An 11,085-nucleotide genomic window follows, 5' to 3' on the forward strand; every position below is an offset into this window, starting at 1 on the left:
TTTATCATAGTCTGTAAAGTTGATTGTTACGTTGTTGTTCTATGACAAGCAAGGTTGTTTTAAATTTGTTTTTAATTTGATTTTTTTTTAAAGTATATTTTATAAACTGTTCCAAGAGCTTGTCTAATTGAATGGAATAGAAATACGATAGATAGAGAGATAGAGAGATAGAGAGAGAGAGAGAGAGAGAGAGAGAGAGAGAGAGAGATCTTATGGAATCAGAACAACCTGGACTGATAACTAAGAATTCCTTTGCAATGCATAATAGTTTTCCATAGACAGTAAATCTACTTTGCTTCAGAATAAATATCGGCAAATTGTAACATATTTATAAGCCCTAAAATAACAGTTCTGCGCTGAAATAGTCAACTGTGCTTTCAGAGGTATCTGACATTTCTAATTTCTACAAACCTGATTTATGTGAGCATTAATGGGAATGAATGGAAGAGGTGCCTAACCGTTAGATGCATCAATTTAGGACACCCATCATTGGGAGAGTTTGGAAATACCTTGCTTGGAGCTCAGGCTTCTGGAGCAGTGCAAGCTGCTGTTTTTGAAATATGCCTTGAAGTAGAGCTTGCACAGTATGCTGGTGTTTCAGAATTGCTATAAAAAAGAGTATTAGAACTAGTTTTCTGGGAGTTCAAGCTCCCCCTCCCAGTCTTTGCAGTAAGGTTAGAGGCTTGTGTCAGGCATTCGGTTATATGATGCTTAAGAATGATTTCTCCACTGCCTTTCAGTCCAGAAATACCTCAAAGTAGCTTTCATAAAACAAAAAATATAATTAGGATGACTTCTATACCCTCAGATGTCAACTGTTGCTCTGGTAGAGCAATCCTTGCCCCTGTAATCCAGTTATTATTAAGTCGTAATGACTGAGAACAATCACCTTTTGTTCTGTCTAACTCTCCTAGCAATTTAGTCCTCTTTCTGCTGATCCCATTTCACTGCTTGCCAACAGTCGGGATGCTTCTTGATCTGCACCTTCCCTACTACCCCCTTGCAGCCACAATCTGTTTTGCAAAGAGAAGGAGCCAAATGCAGCGAAAACTACATTTTTTATTATTATTATTATTATTATTATTATTATTATTATTATTATTATTATAACATTTCTATGCCGCCCCTTGCCGAAACCTCGGGGCGGCTTACAACATGATAAAATACATTGAAATACAAGAGTACATAATAAATTACCATTAAATATAAAAATACAAAAAATACATTGATATACAAATATAAAATTAAAATTATCAGTATAAAATAAAAATATAGTCTGCTATATTTTTTTCTTGCTGGTTTTGATTGATTTTTTTTCCTTTCTAGTGACTGGTTATCTTTCCTTTTCCTGTTTTGCATTCAGCCATTTATGCTGTGTTCTTGAGAGTTCCTTTAAGCATTTTCTCTGAAAATTCTAATTTTTTGCAAATAAATTATACGTTAAGCAAACAAAATAGAAACATAAATCCAACAGTTGCCAGCAAATCCAAGGCACATTTAAAAGCAAAGCAGAAGAGCATCTATTAAGACAGACCTTCAAAGAATTAAAAATCATATAACTTGCTATTATGCCTCATCAAAAAAGTGGGTTGTTGGCTTGAGACATTTTGTACCAAAGAAATATTTTGCATGTAAAAAATAAATGAATCCAATTGCGTTTGTCCATCAGAATTGGATCATGTCCAACTTCTGAAGAAGTATGATAGTTTAGCATAAATACAGAGCAGGAGGAAACTGAAGATTCCCTCTGCTACATCTTCCTTACTGCATAGGATGCCCATAACCTTCAGAGGATTATGAACATTTCACAGAACTGCATCCTAACTCTCCATCTAAGCCATATAAATGTATTTATTCTAGCAAAAAAATACCAGATTTTCTGGTGCACCCCTTTAAAAGCCTCTGCCCTTTCACCCCCAAAGCACTCCATCTGGTGTTTGGTGAAAGCAGGCTAAAAAGTTTTATTAAGGACTCAGGCAAAATGTCCACAATGGAAAAGTCTGTTTACTTTCACAATATAAAAGAATAAGCAGTTTAAAATGTTAACTCCGTGGCAAATGGGAAAGAAAACAGAAAAATACTGTCTAGCTTTTCACACTCCTGCTTCTAGCGGTCCACATGGTTCTTTGAAAACCTTTGTGGTGTCTGTGGAGCTGTCTTCCTGCTGCCTTTGTCCAGCCCTTCCTCTCTGGGAGATCCATACCAAAGGAAAGTGCTCATGGTTCCTTTTCCATCAGAGTATATCTCTTCTCCACATTCCCCTGCCACTGTCCCACCTGAGAGGAGATTCTGCAAAAGAAACACGTATTTTAGTCTGTATGATACTCTACATGAAGTTCATCTTTGGCTCAGAGGTGGGTTCTCAAAAATATCTCATTACTACCGATCCACTGGTTTGCTATGTGGACGCAATTGGCCTTGAGATTCCCTACATGCAATGCCACCATCTAGCACATAGCAACTAGTACCACTTCTGTTTTTAGCGAAAAAATACCATGGATTGTCAAATGGAAGTTTTCTTCTTCTTATACCTGAGTAACATGGTGTAGTTGAGTGGTTAATTCTAGAACACTCCAGGCCAACCAAAATAGTGCCACTCAAAATATATTTTATAAACAACTCTTCAGCTGTTGAAGAGTGTTGAGTTATGAGCAATCTGAAACTAATAGAGACATAGGACCTACTGAACTATTGTAGGATTGGCTTAATATTGATTCCAACTTGACTTGTTTTAAGCTGGTTGGCCTAATATCACTTACCATCCTCGAAATGTACTCACAGTTAATCAGCTGAGAGATCACACATAAGTTTTTGAGGTCTGTATCTGTACCATATTCCTTCCACTGTATAAAATCCTTCTCAACAACAACAAAGCAAGGTGTAAGTCCTTCACACTAAATGAGCTATTAACATAAGTTGTACTAAGTTCAGACAGTAACTTCAGAGCTATCCTGAAGTAAGCATTAGGCTCGGTGCAAAATCAACCTTTTGTAAGAGATTGGTGGCTGCACTGACTGGATTGCAAAGGAACTATTCGGTATTCATTTGCTGCCAGCCTAGCCTCTAGAGAATGGGGGAAACTCAGTGAAGGCAAACAACGGCTTCCACAGACTTGTAAACATCAAAAGCGATTTGAGCTTTTGTGTGCAGAGGAGGACGAGGTGCTCCACAGAGAGGGCTCTTCCTGAATTACATCTGACAGAAACCTGTTCCTATCCAAGTAACTCAAACCAAATCCTCAGCCTTCTCCTCTGTCCCCCAGCGATGCTGCTCCAGTATGATTAACCCACTACAAGGTTTCCTCAGGTGTTCTGTCATCTCCAATTCATTACACAGACACAGAGCTTTCTCGCTGTGCACTGTGCCCGCCGAGGAAGGAAATATTGTTCCTGCCATTTCCTCTCATGATTCGCTCAAAGCTTGCCAGGTTTGAATATTAAGTGTCTTTGAAGACCCACCAGAGGTGGGCTGTCCTTGAATTTTCTGAAGTGCTTTTGACTTCCCCTCAGACATCCTTCTTGCTTGCCTTCTCTCACTAGTCAAGCGTCCTTGCTGGCATAATTGTGGTGGACTGAATCTCCTTTAGCTCATGTTGTCACCCTGTTTCTGGCCAGCTGAGAACTGTGTGTCAAATGTCACTCCAGGGAGAACCAGAGGGTTTTCTCACACCTTTTCCTCAGAAGAATTGGTGGAATTTCCTGGAAGGACTGGGCTGGAGGGGAATCTAGCAACACGCACAACAGAAATAACACATTTCAGAAGCCAGACTTACACATGAGAGTCAGTGTGGTGCAGTGCCTGGTTTGCTGAACCAAAATGTAGGGATTAGTGAAATTGCCAGCTTCATCTCTCATCTTCCATTCTTAAATGCGTTCCTCTTAAACCCCAAAGGGGGGAAATGTATGTGCCCCAAAAGGGGAACCGTACCAAATACATTTTTTGAAGAGTAACTGTGTTTCACTTACTAGTTAAACAATATTAAATTGGTGAGTTTGAATTAAAAATTATTCATTTCTTCTCCCTCCCTATTTGGGTGTCCATGGGTCAATCACTGCCTACCCTAGCCCAGTGGTGGAGCATCTGCTCTGCATGCAGACATTGCAGGAGGTATCCATGGCATACCCAGCAGGGAAAAACCAGTCTGAAACACTGGAGAGGGAAGTCCATTCTTATAGGTAATACCAGTGATGAAGCAGGTGGGGCAGTGACATAAAGCAGCAGGCCCGGCACCAGGTGTAGGTAGGCCCTGGAAACACGGGCACCCCGGGCCACCCTTTGCCATGCCACACCACTGCCAGGGACATACCAGCAAAAGCAATCCTCCTGCTGCTGCCACCAGCCACTCCATTGGCTGGCTGGATGGCTGGATGGCTTACCCACGAGCAGCAACTGTGCTGCAGTCAGATGGGGGAAGCTGGGCAGCTGCCATCTTCTTTCCCCCAGCTTTTTCTGTTCTGTTTTGACTGCATAATGCCATACCCAGCTATTGCCTTGTGGGGCCTAAAATGGCAGCCACTCAATGTCTACCCAGCCAGTTGCATCACTGTTGGGTAAGCCAGCTAGTCCAAGCTAGTCCATCCAGAGGAGGAGCCAGGAATCAAGTCTACAGCTGCAGCGGGCCCGTCTTGCTGATGTTGGTGCTAGACCTGCCAGGCAGTTTGCAATCCTCTTCCTATTTAACTCATATAGATGCTGTAAGAGTGAAATGGAGAAAGGGGGAACCATGCACTTAGAATATGTTGGATGAAGGCCAGGCAATAAATGCAACGAAGAAATAAATGTTGGTTTTAGTCCTGGAGACTTGATTTTAAAAGCTTCAGTCAACCATGAAGCTCCCCAAGTGGGCTGTGAAAATTGGCTCACTTTCATTGCTTCTCTTGAGAGCTACAAAGAACATACTTTCCCCATTTACAGGATGCAGCATGGAATATGAGAAGCAGCCACTTTTAATGTGCATGATAAGCATTTACAATTTGGGGCATTGATCTCATATAAACTCCAGGACACAGACTGCTCTGTTCTCATGATAGGTCATGGGTTTCTTAACTAGGATTGCTGATAAGCATCTTCACCAGTTAAGGCTCTTCTTTTTCCACTCAACAAAAAGGAATGAATATATCTGAGCTAAGGTAATGAAGGTTGGCGTAATGCCATTGTGAAGAGCTGAAAATTATATTACTACTACTACTACTACATTAGTTTCTTGTGGTGTAAGAGAAGGCTTAGTCTAATGCATTCCATGGGTTCATCTCATGACAGGCAGAGGCAGATGAAATTGCAATGTTTTGGCCAGCTTTGGTTAAGAAATAAGTTGAATTAATGAAATTCCAAAGTAAAGGCGTAGTATGGCTTAAGGTTCAGAATGATCTGAAGTCTAGAACCAGATGAAGACATTTGTCCTTTTATCCACAGAATATCAAGGTTTTCAAGTATATCATGAATGCCAGAAACCAAGCCTTCTGGGATCTTAATGTAATTGGCAAATAATAACTATATGAACACCTCTGGAATAGATGGCCCTTGATAAGGATCAGCAACTGGAAGCCCCTGGCTAACCTCTCAAGTGCTTTGAGAAGTGCCACTTACTCTGCTCAAATGCCTATATGGAGAAAAGTCAAGTGTAAGGGAAAGAAGGTGCTTGGATGAGATCATGGACCATAACCCTCATCAGCCTTTAGGCTAATTGGAGGCCCACTGTGGGAAGGACGATGGCTCAGTGGCACAGTCTTTGTTTTATTTATTTATTTATTTATTTAAAACATTTCTATGCTGCCCCCATTGCAACAAAGCCTCGGGGCGGCTCACAACAAAAACAAACCCTGATGCTTTACTTTGCCTGAAAAAGGTCACAGACTCAACCCCTGATGTCTTAGACAAGGCTGAAAGAGATCCTGTGTGAAACCACTTCCAGTCAGAGTCAACCATACTGGATGGACCAGTGGTCCGACCAGTATGAGGGAGCTTCCTAGGTCTCCAGCCCTCCTGTACCCACATCAGGAGTATATACAGTTATTCCCCAGCCAGGTGGTTTCCAGGCATGTAGGACTGCAACTCTGACCATCCATGACTATTGGTCATGCAGATGAGAGTTGTAGCCCAATATACCTGGAAGGCACCAGGGTGGAGAAGTAGAGCTTAAATGATTGGACTAAAACCCCAAATGGGTGGCATTGGGCATGCAGCTATTCCTCAGGCTTCAGGAAAACCTCAGCAGTCCATCAGGTGGAAGAAAGAAGGTATTTGAAGAGTTCTGTATGCTGAAAATGATATTGACATTATGGATGATCATAGTTAAGAAGGAGACCTCACAAATGTGCTGGTCAATCACTCACACAGTCTTCCATTGGCAGGTTGGTTACTGGAAAGATATGGAACAAGAGGAAGCAGCCGAAAAGTCCAGGACAGAAGGAAATGAGTCATCCATCATTCTGACAGGGCTAGAAGGCAACACCATCTACCACCTGAGAGTGAAGGCGTACAACTCAGCGGGCTACGGGCCACCTAGCAGTGCTGTCCGTGCTGCCACCAAGAAATCTCGTGGGTCCCGATTTTTTGCTCTCTTTAAACTGTGCAGCCCTGAAAAGACTTCCATTCCCTTTCTTAGTTGAGGGGGGGGGGGTCTAACAAGCAGGCTGTGATGTCAACAAACAGGGATTGATTCATGAGCTTGCTTCAAAGGATTTGAATCCAAAAATGACCAAGAGCATTTGGCATTCACAAGAGGCAAAGGGTTATCTTTCTTGAAAGCAGGGCTAAGTATTTTTGACATGGAGCAAGAGCAGATTAAATGATTCAGGGCTCACCAGTAGCTATTAAAAAAGAGACTTCTGCAGCAAGAGACTGTACCCCTGAACTTTGTCTAGCAGAACAGGCAGTCAAATATAAACGTAATAAAAAATTAAAGTACTCTGTGGGTATGTGGTTTTGGATTTCCTGTTCCATATCTTCCAGAATGTATTTCATAACATTATCTTGTTTCCTTGCTCATCTTTCCTCAGCTCCTAGTCAAGCTCCAAGCAATATTATGTGGATGCAAGATGGCTCCCATGTGTCCCTGGGATGGGAACCTGTTCGACCTTTAGCTAATGAATCTGATGTCATGGGATACAAGGTTCGTGGATTCTACTGACCATCTCACTCTCTGGGAAACTGTGCTTTTCCCATTCATTGCCTTTCTCTCCTTGCTAAAGTAATTCTATTCAATTTCAGAAAGGAGACCACCAAACACACAGGCACCAGTCTGAGTGTGACTGTGTGTGTGTGTGTGTTGGAGTGCATAGTCAGAAGCTTCTGTCACAGATGGAGAACATCTTTATTGATTTCATTGGTGAACAGGTTTTCTACCAAAACGTAATGCCCAGGGTAGCTTGCAGAACCAGTTAAAATGGATTAAAATAATACATTAAAATGCAATAAAAGCAGAACAATTGCAGAAGGAGAAATCATTGTTAAAATCACCATACAACTGAGCAGATCCAGTTGAATGAAGCAGTCTTTGCCTGCTAGTGTCAGGGAAACAGAGAGGAAGAAAATCAGGGCTCCTTTGAGACAGAGTTCCACAGACTACAACAGCCACTGAAGAGATCTTCTCTTGGATCACCACCTGAAGGTGGTAGTCTCCAAAGAAGGGCCCCTTCCAAAGACTTTAGGAGTCAAGCAGGATCAGTTGTTGGTTTTTTAATTGAAAACTGTCATGAGATTTTAAATGAAAGACAGTGTAGAAAAACATTAAATAAATAAAAATAAATAAATAACCAGTAAGGCATTTGGAGAACAACCCCAGCAAAAATCTCCCAGATAAACCACATGTACAGAACAATTTTGTACACCTGGTTCCTGATTTGATACATACATGCAGAAGCTCAGTTTCACTTGGGCATCAAGAGGAGGCAATTCTCTCCGGGCCAAAGCTCCACTTAAATCTGGACCAATTCTTAAATCTCTCGATTGCATCTACCACCCCACAACCTCACCTCCATGTTGCATTACTGTAGTAAACATGGAGTTCACATAAAAGGAATAACTCTTAGGTGTGGTGGGTAGGGACATAAAATGAAATTAAATGCATTTATCCCTCTGTTAATATATTGTGGATACCTTGATTGTCACCAAGGGATTGTAAACTGAATAATATATGCTGTTTGATGCTGTTAACACAACCCCATCTGACTATTAATATGACCAGACTGCACTAAAATCCATGTGCACGCTTCAATTTGGCAGTATATTTGCAGTTGGATTTAAGGAAATGCGGAAGCATGAGGTGTCGTAAATGCCATTAAAATTAATATTTTCTTTCTAGAGCAAAAGTGCAAATACTGAGATTTGTTATGATTATGTTGGGGATAGTCAGCAATCTGTATTTTAGCATCTGGCTTCTTCTCAGATTTTGGGTGCTTTGGAAAATGAGTTGGTCCTTAGCCAGATGCTGTTAGAAAATGGTTATAGACCCGTACCAAAAGATGTATATGCACCATTTCTCTCTCAACATTTCACCATTTCTCTTTTGGCTATGCACAGGGTACAGAATGCAGATGTAATACAGTCACTGCATTGAAGTGGAAACTGTACTAAGAGCAATTTGCTGAGGGAATGGTAGAAGGAAGGAAGGAAGGAAGGAAGGAAGGAAGGAAGGAAGGAAGGAAGGTTCAACTGCTGCAGTATAAGTCATATCCAGATTTAGGTTGGTTTAACTGCTGTATTGGAAGTGGACTCTCCTAGTCCCTTCTCCCCATGGCAGTCCCTCCACAGAATGCTACACACAGAGTCAGGAGTTGCTGCTGAATGAGCTGAACTCTGGTATGGGGAAGAGGAGGTATCCCAATAAATGGATAGAAGGAACTTTCTCTCTCAGAAGATCGATGCTGGATTGGAACTCCCTTTTGGGAAAATACAGCGGGGCAAGAAGGAGCCATCATCATCCCATATTAATCTTACCTGCTGCTGGGAATGAAAGGGCAGTTATTCTTGGTGTTCTTTCCACAGAAGACAATTAGGGCTGGGAAACAAGTTTGGTGGACATAGAGATGGTGGAGGAGGGAGAGTTTATCTCAAGGGTGCCATCCGCAGGTGTTCAGGCAGAGTTGGGGCACTGACAGGATTTAGAGGTGCAGGAAGGGGACATGGGAGAGAAGCAAGAGGAACCTGGTCCAGTCCCTAACCCCATGATGCATTGTTGGGAAAGAAGGGCTAACCTGGGTTGACCTAGGAGGCTAGCCCTTCTCCAGAGGAGCATCCCCAGAGGGATGGAGCCGGGTTACTGAAAAGGAGGATTCTCCATTTCTAGTTAGCATTCAATAAACCACTGCGTGCATGCATGCTCAGAGGCTCTTCTTTTGGCTATTAGTCTGCTGGCTGTATGATGGAAATAAAGTGATTTAATGCAAAAGAATTGTTTGTTGTTTGAAGGGAAGAAGAAAGGAACCCAACCCTGATCACCTGCCTGCATAGCTATACATCAAGCTAGCATGTTGAGTCACTTTTCCAAGCTGGAAGAGCTCAGGCCTGGAGCTGGATGGGTGGCCACATGTGGAAGCAGAGGAGGGGGTTGGACGCAATGGCTTTATAGGCTCCTTCCAACTCTACTAACGTTCTGCTTGAGTTAATTCAACTCTATCCTGCAATGACTGGGGCAAATATAATGCTATCTATTTCCTACTCATGGTTAAGAAGATAAGAACATGCTGTAACCATACACAGCCCATTCCTTGCACACACTTTTGTCTCCCATCCATTCCCTTTCCCCATCTTTACTTTCCTGGTTAGCATTAATAGTAGTGTACCACTGTAATGTATTAATCAGTTCTCCAAAACAGCTTTAAATTCTAACTTAAAAACTAACCATGGTTAGAATAAACTATCTCACTGGTAAAATGGAAACACTACTCCATACCTGAAACTACTCAGAGAAGGGAGTGCATGGAATCATGTGTGTGAGAGTAAGGAAAGGTGGGTGCCAGTCTCCAGTACTCACCAAGCCTCATAACCTTGGTTATAAGATGACAACCTTTCCATCTGCACCAAACCAGCCAGGATCAGAAAAGGAAAGCAAGTGGGCCATGGAGAGGTAGTCAAGCTTATGATAGCCATTAGGGTGAAGCAGTCTATGCTCTGTTGAACAAGTGGGACTTGTGAAGAGACCAGAAGAAGCAAGAGGCTGGCCTTACATATTTAGGCACACCCAAGCCTCCAGCGTAATTTAATTAGCCAAGTCCTAATTTCCTTCATCCTTGCTTGCATTGCCATTGTCCTGAGTGTGGAATCCTGTTTATTACATGGTAGAAATTCTACACAGCTTTTCCTTTCTTCCGCAGGTCTTGTTTCGGCAAGAAGGCCATAGCAACAGTCAAGTAATTGAAACACAGAAAACATCTGCAGTGGTGCTTCTTCCCGATGTGGGTGTCTACATCATAGAGGTCCGTGCAGTCAGTGAAGGTGGAGATGGAACGCCAAGCTCCCAAATCAGAGTTCCTTCTTTTTCAGGTAATGTCTTTGTGACCATTGGACTTGGAACTCACAGTTCTTAGGTTCCAAATGTACTCTGATGGTTAAGCTCAGGCCAAATGTGAGGGATTATAAAGCAGAAATGGGCATGAATTCTTATTCATGATGTACTGAGAACAAAGCAAATATCTTCGCTCTGGTGTCCACCAAAATCAGCATCCTCGGAAATAAAGATTGTAAGCCATCCAGAGACATTCTGTAGGGGACAGGATAGAAAAACTTTTAATAAATTAATAAACAGAATTTGCTAAATAGAATTGGAGAAAAAAATGCTGCTAGGCTCGGTAACGCTCTTTGGCAGTCCAGCCGCTCTTCTCCATGCCTTCCGCTTCTCACACAGTCCTGGCGGTATTTCTTGCCCCGGAGTTAAGCAGCATTCAGTGACCAATGAGCATGCTCAGCCCTGTGGGCTGTTTTGCAGAGCAGCTTTTCTATGAAACCTAAACAGGCCTGCCCATTTGCTTTCATAGAAAAACTAGACTTTTAGACTTTTACAAAGATGGATTTCCTCAAGCCTGCTGATGGCTTCCTGTTACAATGATATTTTATTTATTTATTTATTTATTTATTTATTTATTTATT

Source organism: Varanus komodoensis, unplaced genomic scaffold, assembly GCF_004798865.1.
Source record: "Varanus komodoensis strain SLA01 unplaced genomic scaffold, ASM479886v1 scaffold4, whole genome shotgun sequence".
NCBI classification, from domain to species: domain Eukaryota; kingdom Metazoa; phylum Chordata; class Lepidosauria; order Squamata; family Varanidae; genus Varanus; species Varanus komodoensis.